At 41.7% G+C, this 16,935-nt stretch overlaps 1 pseudogene; it reads left to right on the top strand.

The window, feature by feature from the left end:
• The window catches only part of LOC109914420, a 42,669-nt pseudogene extending 33,165 nt beyond the window's left edge, over window positions 1-9,504 (top strand).
• Window positions 9,505-16,935: the final 7,431 nt, after the last annotated feature.

Genomic DNA, 16,935 nt, shown 5'->3' with positions numbered 1-16,935 from the left:
GACGAAGGGTCTAGGCCCGAAACATCAGCCTTCCTGCTCCTCTGATGCTGCTTGGCCTGCTGTGTTCATCCAGCTCTACACCTTGTTATCACAGATTCTCCAGCATCTGCAGTTCCTACTATCCTCTAAGTTATAATTTATTGTTCTCTTATCAATTGGGTTTATTAGGTGGCACTTGTGTTTATTTGAACAGCATTCCAGTAGAATTTAGACCAATTAGGAAGTAGTTAGTAGTAAAGGGGGAATTGTTAGTTTGTTAATAATTCTGTTAACATTCATTATTGGGTTAAATAAATTGTTTCTTGTTACCTGTAAAGTAGAGATCACGGATTTTCTTTCTTTTAACCACCTTTTAAATTGAGGGGAAAGGCAAGCTCCTCTGGGTGTTTTGGGGGTAATTATTAGAGGGGAACCTTTAACCCTGTAATAGCAGATTGGAGCTTGTGTTTTAGTTTTATTGTTAGAGGGGTTTGGCTATTCCTCCTCAGGACCCTGAAAGTACCGAGGGTCAGAGGGACATTGGTGTATATGTGTACTGATCTGTTAAAGCGTCAGGACAGATGAAAAAAAGTGGTTAACAAGGCATATGGGATATTTGTTCCTGTTAACTGAGACATAGAAGTTAAGAAATGGGAGGTTATCCTAGAACTGTATAAAATGTCAGTTAGGCTACAGCTAGAATATTGTGTGCAGTGATGGAATCAACATTAGAGGAGGGATGTTATAACGCTGTAGAGGGTGCAGAGGAGATTCACCAGGATGTTGTCTCAGCTGGAGAGTTTCAGTTATGAAGGAAGATTAGACAGTGCCATAGGTAAGGTAGACAGGATAATCCGTCTATCCCTCAACGAATCTATGACGGGGGCATAGACTTAAGGTAAGGGACAAGATGTTTAGAGAGGATGTGAGGAAAATGGTTTGGTGTTTTTTTTTTGGAACTCCCTGCCTGAAAGGATGGTAGAGGCAGAAATCCTGATAACAGTTAAGAAGTATTTAAATGTAAGCTTGCAATACCAAGGCTATGAGCCAACTGCTGAGAATGCATTTAGAATAATTAAGTGTGCAGTTTTGATTAGTGTAGACTTTATGGGCTGAAGGGCCTTTTGTCTATGTTGCAGAGCTCTATGACTCTATTAATTGCTATTTATGGAAGAGAGTTCCAAATCCAACTGACCGTTGTGCATAGAAATATTCCTTGATTTTACTCGTGAAAGGTATGACTCTAATTTTTTAGACAATGCACCCAAACCCTAGACTCCCCAAACACAGCAGAAATAGTTTCTCTGTCTCTCCTATCTGATCCTCTATGCAATGCAATTAGCTTTGACATCAACCATTGTTCAGGAGAATGCCCTCATTTCCACAATTAGAATGACATTCTAATGATGTGGTCTCTCAGTTCAGGTTTATTAAATCAACATTGAACTGTGATCTGGAGGGAGCTATGAAATCTCATTACTTGAACTTAAAATACAAATGATCAATGTTCCTGCCCCACAGGAAACACATTTACCTGCATCCAGCCATCTCCAGAGGCAGAGCCATAATCGTGCGGCTACACAAAGCCAAACTGAACCAATAAACAAAGCTTGGGGGGAAAAAAAAACTCACCACCAGCCAGTTCACCATTCTCCAGAATGGGCAAGTAACTGCTGCAAATGTTTACAAACTGCCCGCACATCAAACCATCAAAGTTCAACCATCTACATTGATGATTTCAATAGCCATCACTGCCCGTGGGAATTAGGAGTCCTCTTTCAGAATATTGTTAAGGTTAATATGCAGATTCAGTTGGCAGTTAGGAAGGCAAATGCAATTTTAGCACTAATTTTCAGAAGCTTAGAACACAAAAGCAGGGAATGTACTGCTTAAGGCTGTATCAGGCGCTGGTCAGACCGCATTTGGAATATTGTGAGCAGTTTTGGAACCCTCATCTAAGGAAGGAATTGCTGGCCCTGGAGGTCGTTCAGAGGAGGTTTACAAGAATGATCCCAGGAATGAAAGGTTTGTCTTATGAGGAACGGTTGAGGACTCTGTATCTGTACTTTATGGAGTTCAAAAGGTGGAGTTGAAGATCTAATTGAAATGCTGAAAGGCTTGGGTAGATTGGATGTGTATAAGATTTCTCCTCTAGGAGGAGAGACTAAGACCTGAGGACACAGCCTCAGAGTGAAGGGTCAGCTCTTTAGAACTGAGATGAGGAAGAATTTCTTCAGCCTTCTGTAGTGAAACTGTGGAACTCATTGCCACAGAAGGCTGTGCAGGCCAAGCCATTGAGTGTATTTAAGACAGAGATAGATAGGTTCTTGATTAGTGAGGGGATCAAAGGTTAGGGGGAGAAAGCAGGAGAATGGGGTTGAGAAACGTATTGGACTTAATCAAATGGTGGAACAGACTCAAAAGGCTGAATAGCCTAAATCCGTTCCGATGTTTGATGGTCTTACGGCCTTATTTCCTCGAAGGACTCCTGTAGTTAAAGGCAGGGTGAAGTGACCTGCTTCAGGAGAAAATAGAGAAAAAGCTCCAGAACCAGTTAAGGAAGTTTCAACACTGCCTAACCTTTGCTTGAAGCATGATGTTGAGGTGCTGCTCCACATACATTAGGATCTGGTTTAAGTACATATTGCTGTTTAATGATGTTCCAGTTATAAAGGACTCCCAAAAGGCTTGTCACATCTCACCAAGACTGTGTGTCACACTCAGTCTGCAGCACTCATGTCTGAGTCAGCATCTTGTGGACTTTAGTCTCAGTCCAGAGACTGCTCTGGAGAACAATATCCCAGACCCAGCCGATCTATCCAGTACTGTTGGAACTACTGTCCGTTAGACAATCAAAATAACCATAAAATGAGGACTCACTTTCGTCTTGTATGGAAACAATGCATCGCATAGCACAAAGAATGAGTTCTTCTCAATATCCTGGTCAATATTGGTCATTCAATTAGCATCACAAATTATCAAGTCACCATATCATTGCCATGTGTGGGCAACTTACTGCGCATAGGTTTTTCTGCTACCCATCCAGTAGCAAACTCACAACAATGCCTACACCTCATTGTCTGTGAAGCTCTTTGAACCACCTTGAGTTCAGATAAAGTGCAATACAAAAGAAAAATCTACTTTCCTACATTCTGAGGTGTGCGGCCTCCCAGTTAGAGCAACTCATATTCTGGCTGGCCTTAATGAGACTTGAGTTTCCTTTGATTTAGTACAGCCTGTTCAAATGGTATAAAATTTCAACATATTTTATGTTTATGCCAGAAACAATTATAACAAGCTTGGAGGACCAGTTCCCTGCTATTCTGCAATCAAAATGACATTATCTGTCAAGCGTGACTTGTTTTCTATTGTTTCTCTTTGGCCTCGTTTGTGTAACACCGGTAGGGAAGTCCTTTAATAGAATACTAGATTTCTAAGTGTTCAAACTAGTTGTTGCAACATGTGATTTGACTTGGAAGAGAAGTTAAAGCATAAATTGTTATTTAGGAGTCTGGTATCCAATTATGTGAGATACTAAGTTTTCATAGAGTATGGGATTTTACAAAGCAGGGGAGTTAATTATTAAAATTAATTCCCTAAACATGGTTGTCATTAGTGGAGGAGGCTGAGGAGTGACTTTATAGATGTTTACTAAATCATTAGGGACATAGATAACGTGAATAGCCAAGGTTTCTTTTCCCAGGGTGGGGAAGTCCAAAACTAGTGGGCATAAGTTTAAAACAAAAGGGGAAAGATTTAAAAGGGACACGAGGGGTAACTTATTTCCACACAGAGGGCGGTGCGTGTGTGGAATGAGCCGCCAGAGGAAATGGTAGAGGCAGGTGCAATTACAACATTAAAAGATATTTGGACAGGTACATGCTTTGGAAAGGCTTAGAGGTACATGGACCAATGCAGGTAAATGGGAATAGTTCAGATTAGGAAACCTGGTTAGTGTGGACGAGTTGGACTGAAGGGTCTGTTTCCATGCTGTATGACTCTATGACTCTACGTGCCAATTATGATACCCAAGGTGTCTGAGAGTGTTCTGGAATCTGCTTTATTTAAACTTGGGGGAGGCATTCTTAGCTGAGTAAGATGAGCTTTTATTTCCACTTTTAACTTGACTAGTGTCTTAGTCCTGTGAAGACTTTGGAACAGGATGACTGTCTGGAGCAGTGCTTTTGAGAAGAGAAGGGTCTAATGACTTAGATCCTGAGTGTGAAAAGTTAGTGTTGGTTCCAGGCCAGACTAAAAAAAAAGGAAGAAGTGATTATTTAAGTACAGTGCTGTGAAACTCAAGATTTTGATAACTCCAGGGAAAACTACTGCATTACGAGGTTAAAAATTAAGGTTTCACCAACGAACCGACCAAGGTGTTCCATACAGGGATACAGTTATGAGCATATATGAGTGGAGCTTTGGATACTGTACTAGGAGTGAGGTTTTGGATGCTATTCAAACTGGTTTGTTTCTTCTCAACTTATAAAGCGATGGTTTGGGATGAATGGGACTATTATTTTATCATGTGTATAAAGTCTTTGAATTTGAATTATAAATAGATATTTTGGATTGTTTGTACTAAACGTCTATTTATTGTTAAAAGAAGTCTACAGCATTGCGTACTTGTGGTTCGGTGAGAAACCAAACCACTCAAGCTAAAACAAATAAAGTTATGAACTATCAAGTTGGGTTCTTGCCTGGGATCTGACTTGTGTGGCAATATCATTATCTGGGATCATAGTACGTTCCAGAATTTTAACCCAATGAAAATGAAGGGATGGTGTATGATTTGGAGAGGAACTTGGATGTAGCATTGTTCCCATGCACCACCTCTTATCCTTCCAGATGGTAGAGGTCATGCATTGATAGATGCCTTGGGAGCTGCCTTGATAAGCTGCTGCTGCGCATCTTACAGTTGGCACCACCACAACCACTTATACCATGCCACACTAAATTACACATCACAGCTTCCTGTCTAAAAGTGGCAAGCATCTTATTACATTGCACATGGTGCCCCGATGGGAGCAGCCCTTGGTGCCTGGACACGGGAGACTCCAACAGATCTTTTGGTAGGTTGCCCAGGTATATGCAGTGGTCTGCCCTTATTGCAAGTGCTGCTGCTGGTTTTAGAATACAATAAGAGTGGGATGTGACCCTGAAAAGGTTATTGAAGTGTCCCAATAGGCCTGGGTTCGAAAGACTGATTGGAATCTTACCCCCCCTCCCGAACTTAATCAGGGCAGGGTGACGGACTGATCATCCCGATTCTCCCTGACCAATTCGCGCCTCATCTTCCCAGTCCACTCCCTTTGGAAATTCCCCCCTCTGGTGACGTTAGTGGGTGTGAGAGAATGCCAGAGGGCACAAAAGAGCAGTCATTATTACAAAAATTAAAGCCTGGGTATGTTGGAAATTGGAGCTATAAGCAAAAACTGTTGGAAGTGCTCAGCAGATTTGAAAGCAGAAAAGCAAAGTTTGTTTCAAGTTCATCAGAGAAAATGATGAGTGTGAGTTTGGAAATTAGAATGAACAGGAAGGTCTGCAGTGGGGTGGAAGACAGGAGAGATTAAATGACGGAAGGGTTGATGATGCAAGTCCAAAGCGAGTAGAACATCAGAAATACAAGATATGGCTAGAAAAAGTGTGAATGGAGGATCCTGAATGGTTGCAATCTGCAAGTTATAAGTCAAAAGCTACAAAGACAAATGGAACAAAATGAGGTCAGCCTGAAATTTTTGACTTCCGTGTTCTGTCTAAAGAAGGCTGTGTAATATCTCATCAAATGTTGAGGTCCTAATCATCAAACTGAACTTCATTGGAATACAGAGATAGTAGGAACTGCAGATGCTGGAGAATCCGAGACAACAAGGTGCAGGGCTGGATGAACACAACAGGCCAAGCAGCATCATAGGAGCAGAAAGGCTGACGTTTCGGGCCTAGACCCTTCATCAGAAAAGGGGGAGGGGAAGGGGGTTCTAAATAAATAGGGAGAGAGTGGGAGGCGAATAGAAGATGGTTAGAGGAGAGGATAGGTGGAGAGGAAACAAACAGGTCGAAGAGGCGGGGATGGGGCCAGTAAAGGTGAGTGTAGGTGGGGAGTTAGGGAGGGGATAGGTCAGTCCAGGGAGGACGGACAGGTCAAGGGGGCGGGATGAGGTTAGTAGGTAGGAGATGGGGGTGCGGCTACAATTCACTATTGGCTAATTTGTATTGAAGAAAGATTGTTCAGCTTTGGTGTTATGATAATATACAGTATTTTAAAGAGTTTTGTTTTCTTTTCCATTGTCTTAACAGGCTGGGATTTATTGGGTGAATTTAATTGGCCATTTCTGTGCTGGTTGGGTTCTCCTTACAATCGGTGGTCTGGAGTTTATAGGGATTAGCTGGATCTATGGTAAGCACAACACAAACATCAAAAAGAATCTATAAATGAAAAAGGCATTGGTCTCCATATTTCTTCAATAGGAAGAATCAATTTATTTGGAAATTCCTGGTCCCCTTCACTAAAAAGATGGCTGTTAAAATTAAGCTTTTGTTACTTGTCCAACACGTTTAATCATAGATGCGCGCAAAAAAAATTGCATATCCCTTTTGAAATTCTATAAGATTTTTAGACCATAAAACATAGGGGCCGAAGTAGGCCATTCAGCCCATTGAGTCTGTTCTGCCATTTAATAAGGCCATGGCTGATCTGAAAGCCCTCAACTCCAGCTCCTGGCCTTTGTCCCACAATCCTTCATTTCCTTACTGATAAAAAAATCATCTATCTCACTCTTGAATGTACTTAATGACCCTGCCTCGACAGCCCGCTGCACTTAAGTAATCCCATGGATTCAACCCCATTCTCCGAGTGAAAATGCTCCTCCTCACTTCTATCTTAAGTGGGCCACTGTACTCTGAGATCATACGCTCAGGTTCTGGAATCTTCCACAAGGGGAAACAATCTCTTTGCATCTACCTTGTCAAGCACCCTAGGAATATTATGTTTCAATAAGGTCTCCCCTTATTCTTTTAAACTCAATTGGGTGCACACCCAACCTGCCCAAACTTTGCTCAAAAAGAAAAGAAAATGCTAGGAATCAGCCTAGCGAATCTTCTCTGAGGTGCCTCCAAGGGCTGTCTCTTTTGATAAGAGGATCAAAACTGTTTGCAGTATTTCACCTCCGTTCTGAACTGTATCTTACATAGTTTTGACAAGACTTTACACTTTTATACACCATTCTCTTTAAATAAAGGTTAACATTCCATTTGCCTTCCTTATCACCTGAAAACAGAGGAAAATGTAACTCTCTCCTTTTCTGTTGTTCGCAGGGGCAAACAGATTCATCAAGGACATTGAGATGATGATCGGGGAAAGGAGTTGGCTCTTCTGGCTGTGGTGGAGAATGTGTTGGTTTTTTAATTCTCCATGTTTGCTGGCAGTGAGGAGATGCCACATCTTTTACTGATTTCAACTTAAAACAATCAAATCGCAGATAGATGATCTATATCTAATCACTTTTTATGTAATCATATTATTCAGGTTATCTTATCTTGGTCTTTAGCAACATTTGTCCCACCAACATACGGACATGTTGAATACCCTGTCTGGGCAATAGCCCTGGGCTGGTGTATGATCATCTTCTGTATTATGTGGGTCCCCATTGTCGCTGTGGTGAGAGTTGTTCAATCTGAGGGCTCCACCTTGGGCCAGGTAAGGACAAGCCTTTCCATTGTTTAATTTTGTTTCAGGAAGGTTTGAACTCTAGAAATTTTGGGATATCAGAACGGAATGGTAGAGAATTTGCTTATCATGTGCTCTGAGTTCTGTTTTCAATCTAACAATTTTGACCTCATCTTTGACAAGCATCCAACAATAAACAGTTGCAGCAAGAATATGTTTCATACCACTCATTCCTGTGTTCTTGCAGCATGAAGTTGCCAATTTCGTATCAATTGAAACCAATGTGATGTACATTCAGTACATGTGGGTGTTCATCTGGGAAACAAGTATAACAATTCCACATGTCTCATTGGGATTTGAATTAGATTCCCGACGTTAAAGAATAATGATCCTGAAACTGATTTGATCTCTTGCATTGAACAAAATAAGAATGTAATAAATAGGAGCAGGAGGAGACCATCAAGATTGCTCTTACAATAAATATTATCATAGCTGTTCTGACCTCAACTCTACTTTCCTATCCAATCCCCGTATTGCTATTTAGCAGTGTATGCTGTATGAGGTTAGTGAGGTTAGAGATAAGACTGCAACAAATTAGTTCTCAGTCTCATGAGGTTATAGGTGCATGCTGCAGTTAATGGCTAACTACTTTCTCAAATAGACCTCTGACATGTTTGAGCTCTGTGAATTGTATTTGCAATGGAAAATGCAGAAGTTTCAAATGTGCTTCTTCAATGCCTCCTGAGAAGTCCAGTGCATTGTGGGCTTCTGCGCATACAATGAGCAATAAGAATAAACAGAGATAACAAGGTGTAGAGCTGGATGAACACAGCAGGCCAAGCAGCATCAGAGGAGCAGGAAGGTTGATGTTTCGGGCGTAGATCCTTCTTCAGGGAAAAAAAAGCCTGCTGCTTGTTATCTCAGATTCTCCAGCATCTGCAGTTCCTACTATCTCTGAAACAATAAGAATAAACAAGTTGTTTTATGTCTCACAGTCAGTATGTCAGTATACTCCTAAGATACATTAATCATGATATCATCACAGCACTGTAATTTGTGACCTGAAAGTATAAATACCTTAACTCCGATTTAAATTGAGCTACTTGAAGCACTGATGAAAAGATTCTGCCATTTGTAGCTAAATAGTTTAATGTTAGCCTAATCCCTGAAGTGCTTGTGCATGTGATATATAAATGAACTGTAATAAATATCTGTTGTATCTTTCAATACTGTGTTGTCAGTGTTCCCTTTAATTTTTTTTTGCTTAGTTAGGAGCACTGCATGTAAGCCATACCTCGTTCTTATGTTAAATGGGTTAACATAGCATTACCATAACAGCTAAAGATACATTGCTGGCGGCAAAGCATACATTATAAGTCACCCACATTATTGAAGTTTCTGATGCCTGTAAAATGAGCACAAGGGAATCCAATTTCAAGGCCAATTTTTAAACCCCTGAGGTATCTACCATTAATTCCTACATACTTGAAGGAAATTTCCATTTCAATGGGGAATCACAGAATGATCATAACTTACTCTGCTTGAAATCCAGCAAAATTAATAAATTGGACCACAGGAAAAATTCCAAGAGGCAATATTGTGTTCCAGCCTTAAAAAGCACAGAATGTAAAACTGTCAACATGTATTCCTTCTATAGTTTGAAAAACACCAAACATAAGCTATTAAACCTCTTGCCTTTCTTTTCACAGAGAATTACTGCAGCTTGTACATCAACACCAGACTGGGGACCATACCTGAAGCAGCACTGAGGGGAAATATACAACAAGCAGATATGCCCTAAACAGCAATTTATCAACATGGAACATCCAAATATTCATCATATAATGTCAAAGTTCTAGGGAAGATGTTCCTCCTTAGCTTGTGACTGACTTGTAAATAATTATTCTTTTAGGGTGAAAATTTTGAAAGCATGTTGACTGTAAATATTTTTCAATCTGACTAATAGCTTAAAGTGAAAATTATGCAGTTTATTCTGTGGAAAGTCACATTTCTGATACATTAATAGAGATTTAATGGTACTTTTCGTAATAATGAGAAAAGCCACTGTCTGCTCAAGTGCTGTTAAAATGTTTTGGGTTGCTAGATCTTCATTAACATTTAAAATATCATCATTCAGTCTCAAGTGTTTTGTTGTATTATAAGGTTGTAAATCTAAGACGATCACATGACATCACAACGCATGAGGATCTGATATAATGTTACCCACTTTGCTTTCTGTCACTCCGTTAGTGTGATGGAGTCAGCATTGGCCGTCAATTCTGTCTATTTCATGTATAGTACATCTGCAAGCACACTACTAAGACTATATGTGTAAGTCTACCCTATGGCAGCTCTGAGTCTTTAGTGTTAGAAATAAATTTCAAGACTTTTTTTTCTCAAAGAGAACCCTACTCTCTATGCGCATGCTATGTGGAGTAGCATATAGAAAACCACAAAGGGCATTGTACATTGGCAAATGTTTTTATAGGTAAGACCCCTTTGAGGGTTTTAAGGCAGGACATTGATCATACTTTGAGTGATGAGGGTATGCATATCACGTGAACTTTTTCGCAAAATGCATGAAAACTGATTCAAAGAGATGCTGGTTATATTATCATCACTCTGTTAGATCATGTACAGAGGCAGATAGCCTTTTAAAAGTAAAGAATTTGCAAATTAATTCACCAGAAAGGATCTGATGGGCAAGATTTCACTTTAGAGATAACAAGAACTGCAGATGCTGGAGTCAGAGTCGATACAGTGCGGAGCTGGAGGAACACAGCAGGTCAAGCAGCATCAGAGGAGTAGGAGAGTCGATATTTCGGGCCTAGACCCTTCACCAGGACAGAAACACTGACTCTCCTACTCCTCTGCTGTTGCCTGACCTGCTGTGTTCCTCTAAGGTTTTACTTTATATAACTTTGCTGAAAATATAAGACAAAAATCAACATAATTCACAAATCACTGGCAAACAATTGTTCAATTAAATTCAACAAATGTCAGAATCCCCACAGTGGGAAAGCAGGCTATTCAACCCATTGAATCCTCCTCCAAAGAGTATCCCACCCAGAGCCACCTCCCTATTCTATCCCGGCATCTCCCATGGCTATTCCACATAGTTTGCATAACCCTGGTTACTATGGGGTAATTTAGCATGGCCAATTCACCTAACCTGCACATCTCTGGACTGTGAGAGGAAACGCGTACAGACAGTGGGAGAATGTGCAAACTCCACACAGACAGTCACTGAGGGTGGAATTGAACCCGGATCCCAGGTGCTGTGAGGCAGCAGTGCTTACCCTTTGGCCACCGTGCCAGGTTTGCTTTAAGCTGATATTACAAATATTACAAGCACACATACAACATTAAGAGCAGTCCCAAATTTATTCCCAGAAATCCAGGAGAATTCCAGAACTCCTCCCAACACCCGACCTTTGCCAACCATTTCACTTTGTCCAATTATACTCCGCTTGCAATTACCTTCGGGAACAGAGGCAGAGAGTCAAACCAGTGAGAGAAACATTGAGTGAGGACCAACAGCATGGGTCCAGTATGAGTCTTCTTCATTTCCCAGACTCGAAACGTTAACTCTGCTTCTGTATCTCTTTAGAGATGCTGCCAGGCATGCAGACCACCATTCTCTCTGTTCGTCTGGATGCAGCACCAGTCTATTGTGCAGAAGGTGATGTTTCTCCTGCTCATTGTCCTCATCTTCATCCTTGGAAAACTAATTCTGCTCTCCCAGCTCTCTCATGCCCCTTTGCCTGCTCCAGTTGAGCACAGTACAGCATGAAAAGATTATATGGTCCATTTTGCCTAGAGTTTAATCACCTCCATCACACCCCTCCCCCACCATTTTGATTCAATCATCAGAAACTCATCTTCAGCCAACTATCATCTGCTCCATGGTGGCCCTGTGTGAAGAATGGGCTCCACTGGATCTACATTTGGCCTCAGTCAGAGTTTTTCATAAAGAATTCATCAGTCATGGTCACAGGAGCCCCTGACTCCAGTAACCACCTGCGTAAGGCATATGGTTCTTAAAATGAAGCAGGAATGTAAGGATATGGGCATTTTCACAGCTTCTAGTGTACCTGAGTCAGACCTTCTGAAAGTGGCACTGATGATCACTTGCATGTTAATGGAATGAAACCCTTTTCTGTGTAGAAAGTCAGCTATTTTATGATATGGCAGTCTCAATGCAACAGGTGTACAGTCTGTAGCATCCTGAACCTTGATGAAGCTGATTACGTTGGCAGTGCCTACTGCCCAGGCTGCAGCATTGACTTCCTCATGGGGAAACGGGATGAAACGATGTAATTGAGCACAAATTGCAGTGGTTACAGCCTTTTGTATGTTTAGGGGTCAAGGGTTGAGAGATCCCTCATAGATCCCTATTCTGGGCCCTCAGAAGCAACCAGCTACATGAAACTTAGCACAGATATCACCTTAGCAGCCCTCAGGGTGGCCATCCTACATGTCACAGGACTTGATCAGGAAGTTAGCATCTGTGGTGGTGTCCCAGGACATTCTCAGTTTGTGGTGACACTGTGCCTCACTCATCTAGTATTGAAGTAATATTGTGGATGATAGACTCTAAGCCTCCTGAACATCTTGCGCAAACTGAGGTGTCCTTCAGCTACAACCTTTTCGTGTGGAGGCTGTTCAGCATCTGCTAGAATTGATACCAGTACTGGGCTTGCTGGCACATTGGTTCCTCCTCTATTTCTGGGTGCCATTATTGCAGCATAGCAATGATGATGACCCCTGCTGCGGCTGGATCTATTGGTCACTGTTGCAATGACCCTGTGTGGGGAGAACAAGAAACAGGACAGGTTCTTAGGAATGTGAGCAGTCAATATTTGCATCACTCACAGATGATGCCTTGGTATACTATTCCATACAGTGTGATGTGGAGCACTATAATAAGGAGGGTCATGGAATGTCTCTGTATGGAACCCCGTACCAATGAATACAGCGCAAGGTATGCCACAAAGAGACAGTAGGAAATTGAAAGTGTTGTACCTTATTAGGTAACAGTGATCTGAAATCTAACAGCTCAAATAAGATTGTTAAACATGAATTCTCTTTCACAAAACCATATTGAATCTGCCTGATTACCTTGATTTTCTTTTCAATATGGCGTGCTGTAATATTTTTAACTGTAGATTCTAACATTTTCTTTCTGACAGTTGTTAGGCTAACCAACCTGCAGTTTCCTTCTTTCTGCATCCCTGGGTTGCTGGGCACTTGCTGGTAAGAACAGGAACCCAAGGTGCACTTCTCTGTCAGAGAAATTCAGCAATTTGCCTGCTTTTCAATAAATCCAGGCACCAGATTACTACTAGGAGTTTCTTTGGTGCTGGGCTCAGATACTTTACGTTTTAAACCATGCTCCAAACCTTTCTGCTAGGTTTTAATTCCTGATAGCTACTTTCTCTTCTGTCTATAGGTTTTGTTTTAATGCTGGAGATTTTGGGAAAAAAAAATGACATTAAGTAAACATCTGAATTGTCTTCATAACTGCTGAATCCACCTCAACAGAATGAAATTCAGGATTTTTTTTTACCTTAAGTTCTTTTCCACACTCTAACCTTTCGTACTTCACTTCTCGCCAAATGCTATTTCTTTTTGCAAAAATATTTTGTTCTTCAGCTAAATAAAATCTTTTTGATTTGTTTCAAGAACTTTAGTGAGGTTATTTTGTTGGTCAGATAAGAAAATGAAATAATGATTTTTGATCAGTTCACAAATTCTTCTTACCTCTTCCTGTTTCTACACATCCAAATGGGCTTGGGCTAGGGGTGATTATATGTTCAATCTGAACTTATGATGATTTGTAGCTTTGTAATATTAACTTGGAAATGTTTAATGTTCCACCTCAAATGTTTCACTTTCTGTCAAAGTGTGTCTTTAAACTATATTATCATTAGTTTTGAATATTGTTGCTGTCTTGTTTTGACACACAATGCTCATTCCGTTTCTGTTTTTATTATTTCAGGCTATTTTATAACTTCTCCATTTTCTCTGTAATTTTCCAAGCTAAAATCTGTCACTAATATGCTTTTCAGTAAATCCATCATCATCTGCCATTCCTGCAGTGTCTTTATTTTATGAACTTTATGTTTTCCCAGCCGAGGCCTTATTTTCAGAGGGGTGTTACCTTTAAAATTCATTCATTAGAAAATAACGATCGCGCCACACAAATGTCTGGCAATGACCATCTCCAATAAGAGACAATCTAACCACCACTCCTGACATTCACTGGTGTTACCATCATTGAAACCTATCCATCAACATTGAGGAGGTGGCTACAAGAGCAGGTCTGAGGCTAGAAATGCTGTGGCAAATAACTCACCTTTTAATTCCTAGAAGCCTGTCCACCATCCTTAGACAGCACTTTCCAGACCCATGACCACTTCCATCTAGAAGGACAAGGGCAACAGATACATGGGTACACCAACACCTGCAAGTTCCCCTCCAAGCCACTCACCATCCTGACTTGGAAATATATCGCCGTTCCTTCACTGTAGCTAGGTCAAAATCCTGGAATTCCTTCCCCAAGGGAATTGTGGGTCTACTGACAGCACATGGACTCCTTTATTCATTCACGGGATGAGGGTATCACTGGCTAGGCAGCATTTATTGCCCGTCCCTAATTGCACAGAGGGCAGTTAGGAATCAACCACATTGCTGTGCGGCGTGGAGTCACATGTAGGCCAGACCAGGTAAGGATGGCAGTTTCCCTCCCCAAAGGACATTAGTGAACCAATGGATTCACAGTCATCATTAGATTCATAATTCCAGATATTTATTGAATTCAAATTCCACCGTCTGCTGTGGTGGGATTCGAACCTGGGTCCCCAGAACATTATCTGGGTCTCTGGAATAACAGTCCAGCAATAATACCACTAGGCCATTGCCTCACCATACAGTGGTTCAAGAAGGCAGGTCACCACCACATTCTCACCAGTAACTACAGATGGGCAATAAATGCTGGCCCAGCCAGAGATACCCACAGCCCACAAGTAAATGAAAGAAATTTGTTATGACTGATGCAGGCATGTGCTGCTTTTCTCTAAGCCAATTGCTCCACAGGTCAAGGCATCAATGTAATTGTTTAACTCAATTTCTGATAAGGCCATTCATTTGCTTTCTCTATATTCGATTTTGATTCCATCAGATAGTTTTCTGTAGCAAACACAAATTATGGATTTATTAGAAACTAGATGTATTCAATGACAATGCAAACTGCTTATCACACTTGGTTTGGAATATGAAATACAAATATGCATCCACCTAAATAAATCCAACACAAACACTTACACAGACACAATTAGATACACATGTGCACACAGGCCCAGACACACACACAGACTCACATGCACGGATACACACAGACACAGATATACACAGGCACACACACACACACGCACACGCACATAGACACAGAGACACATATGTACACAGACACTCAGATACACACAGACACACAGAATACACAGACACACGGAGATGCACACAGATATGTGCACGCACACACTCAAGTATATACAGAGACCCACACACAATCAGACACACACACTTGGACACACGTACTCAGATACACACAGGCACACATGCAGATAAACATACGCAGTCAGAGACACACACACACTGATTGGGTGAAGGGAAAAATGGTTTTCTGCAGGGATTCCATTTAGCCAGCAAAAAAATGGCCAATAAGTTTTAGTTCTTGAAGGGAAAGTAGGATCTTAGCTGCCTCTTCTGCCACCTCCGGCAGGATGCCATCACCAGACACTTTCCCCGCCCTTCCCTTTTCACCCTTCTGTTCCCTCTGGAACACCATGGTCCACTCCTCCTGCACTCCCAGCATATCCCCCACCCCCGGGTCCCACAGCACCTTTCCCTGCAACTGCAGAAGATGTAAGACCTGCTAGCTTACTTCCTTCCTCCTCAGCATCAAAAGGCCTAGGCACACCTTCCAGGCGAAGCAGCACTTTACCAGCACTTCACTCAATCTAGTCTCCTGTATTTGCAGCTCACAATGTGGCCTCTTCTACATTGGGGAAACGAAGCGTGGAGTAGGTGACTGCTTCACAGAACATTCTGTCCACAAAAAAGACCCTGAACTTCCAGTTGCATGCTACTTCAACACACCACCTTGTTCCCTGGTCAACATCTCTGTCTCAGGCTTGCTGCAGTGCACCAGCAAAGGTCATTGCAAGCTGGAAGAATAACAACCTCCTTTTCTGCTTGGGAACGCTACAGCATTTTGGCCTCAGTATTAATTTTAAAGCCTGAGCACTTTCTCCCATGTCCTTCCCTCATTTCAACACAATAGGCCTCTCATCTCATGTGCTGCACTACACACAAATTATTTGTAAGATGAGGCAAAAATCCCCATCAGTTGTTGGATTTACCCTGGAATTAAAACCCTCTGAAGGGAGAAGGTGTGGGAATTATATTAAATCGGATTAAAGTCACTGGGACTCCAGAAACCCTGGGTGGTAATTGAGCCAGGAAGAGTCCGGCAGGGACGGACTGGGAAATATACAAACCCAGGGGCAGATATCCGGGACAGGGGTTAGCTAACTGAAACCAAAGGAAAACCCCCCCTTTCATGCCTCAGCTAAAACAATGCAAGCCAGTCTACAGGAAATAAACAACCTCAACAATTTCAGACCCTTTGAAACTTACAACAGGCATCAACCCATTCAATTCCAAATCAGTGGTCAGGCACAAAGTTACTGAACATCCCACACCATTGTGTTACATGCAAAAATGTTTCACCGTGGTACCTTCACACACTATGCAAACTGAGCAGGTACTCATCCAAGGGAAATGCTGGACATTCCAAACCCATCAAAACCATTCACCTCAATTGAAAAACCATTCACACCCACTCCAGTGGTCAGGAAGTCGATTCAGCCCTGAGAGGAGGAACAATATGCTAAATTGCCCATAGGGATGTGTAGATGAGGTGTGTTATAGGGGGATGGGTCTGGGTGGGATGCTCTGAGGTTCGGTGTAGACTTGTTGGGCTGAAGGGCCAGTTTCCACACTCTAGGGATTCTATGAAATTCTATGAAATAGCTGAACAGATTTGGGAGGTGATAACAGAGCACACAACCTGTATAACTGATCTGGGAGAGAGAGAGAGAGACCCACCCCTGCAGCTACCAACAGAAGAGGGATCCCCGACAGCTACTCTCCCCAGAACTATCTGCACAGCTATCTCCCTGAAACCTACTGACACAGGGCTGTTCCATACCAGGGGAACAAATGGC

This window comes from Rhincodon typus, chromosome 14 (assembly GCF_021869965.1).
Source record: "Rhincodon typus isolate 14 chromosome 14, sRhiTyp1.1, whole genome shotgun sequence".
Taxonomy (NCBI): Eukaryota; Metazoa; Chordata; class Chondrichthyes; order Orectolobiformes; family Rhincodontidae; genus Rhincodon; species Rhincodon typus.
This window is presented reverse-complemented; position numbering and strand designations above follow the sequence as displayed.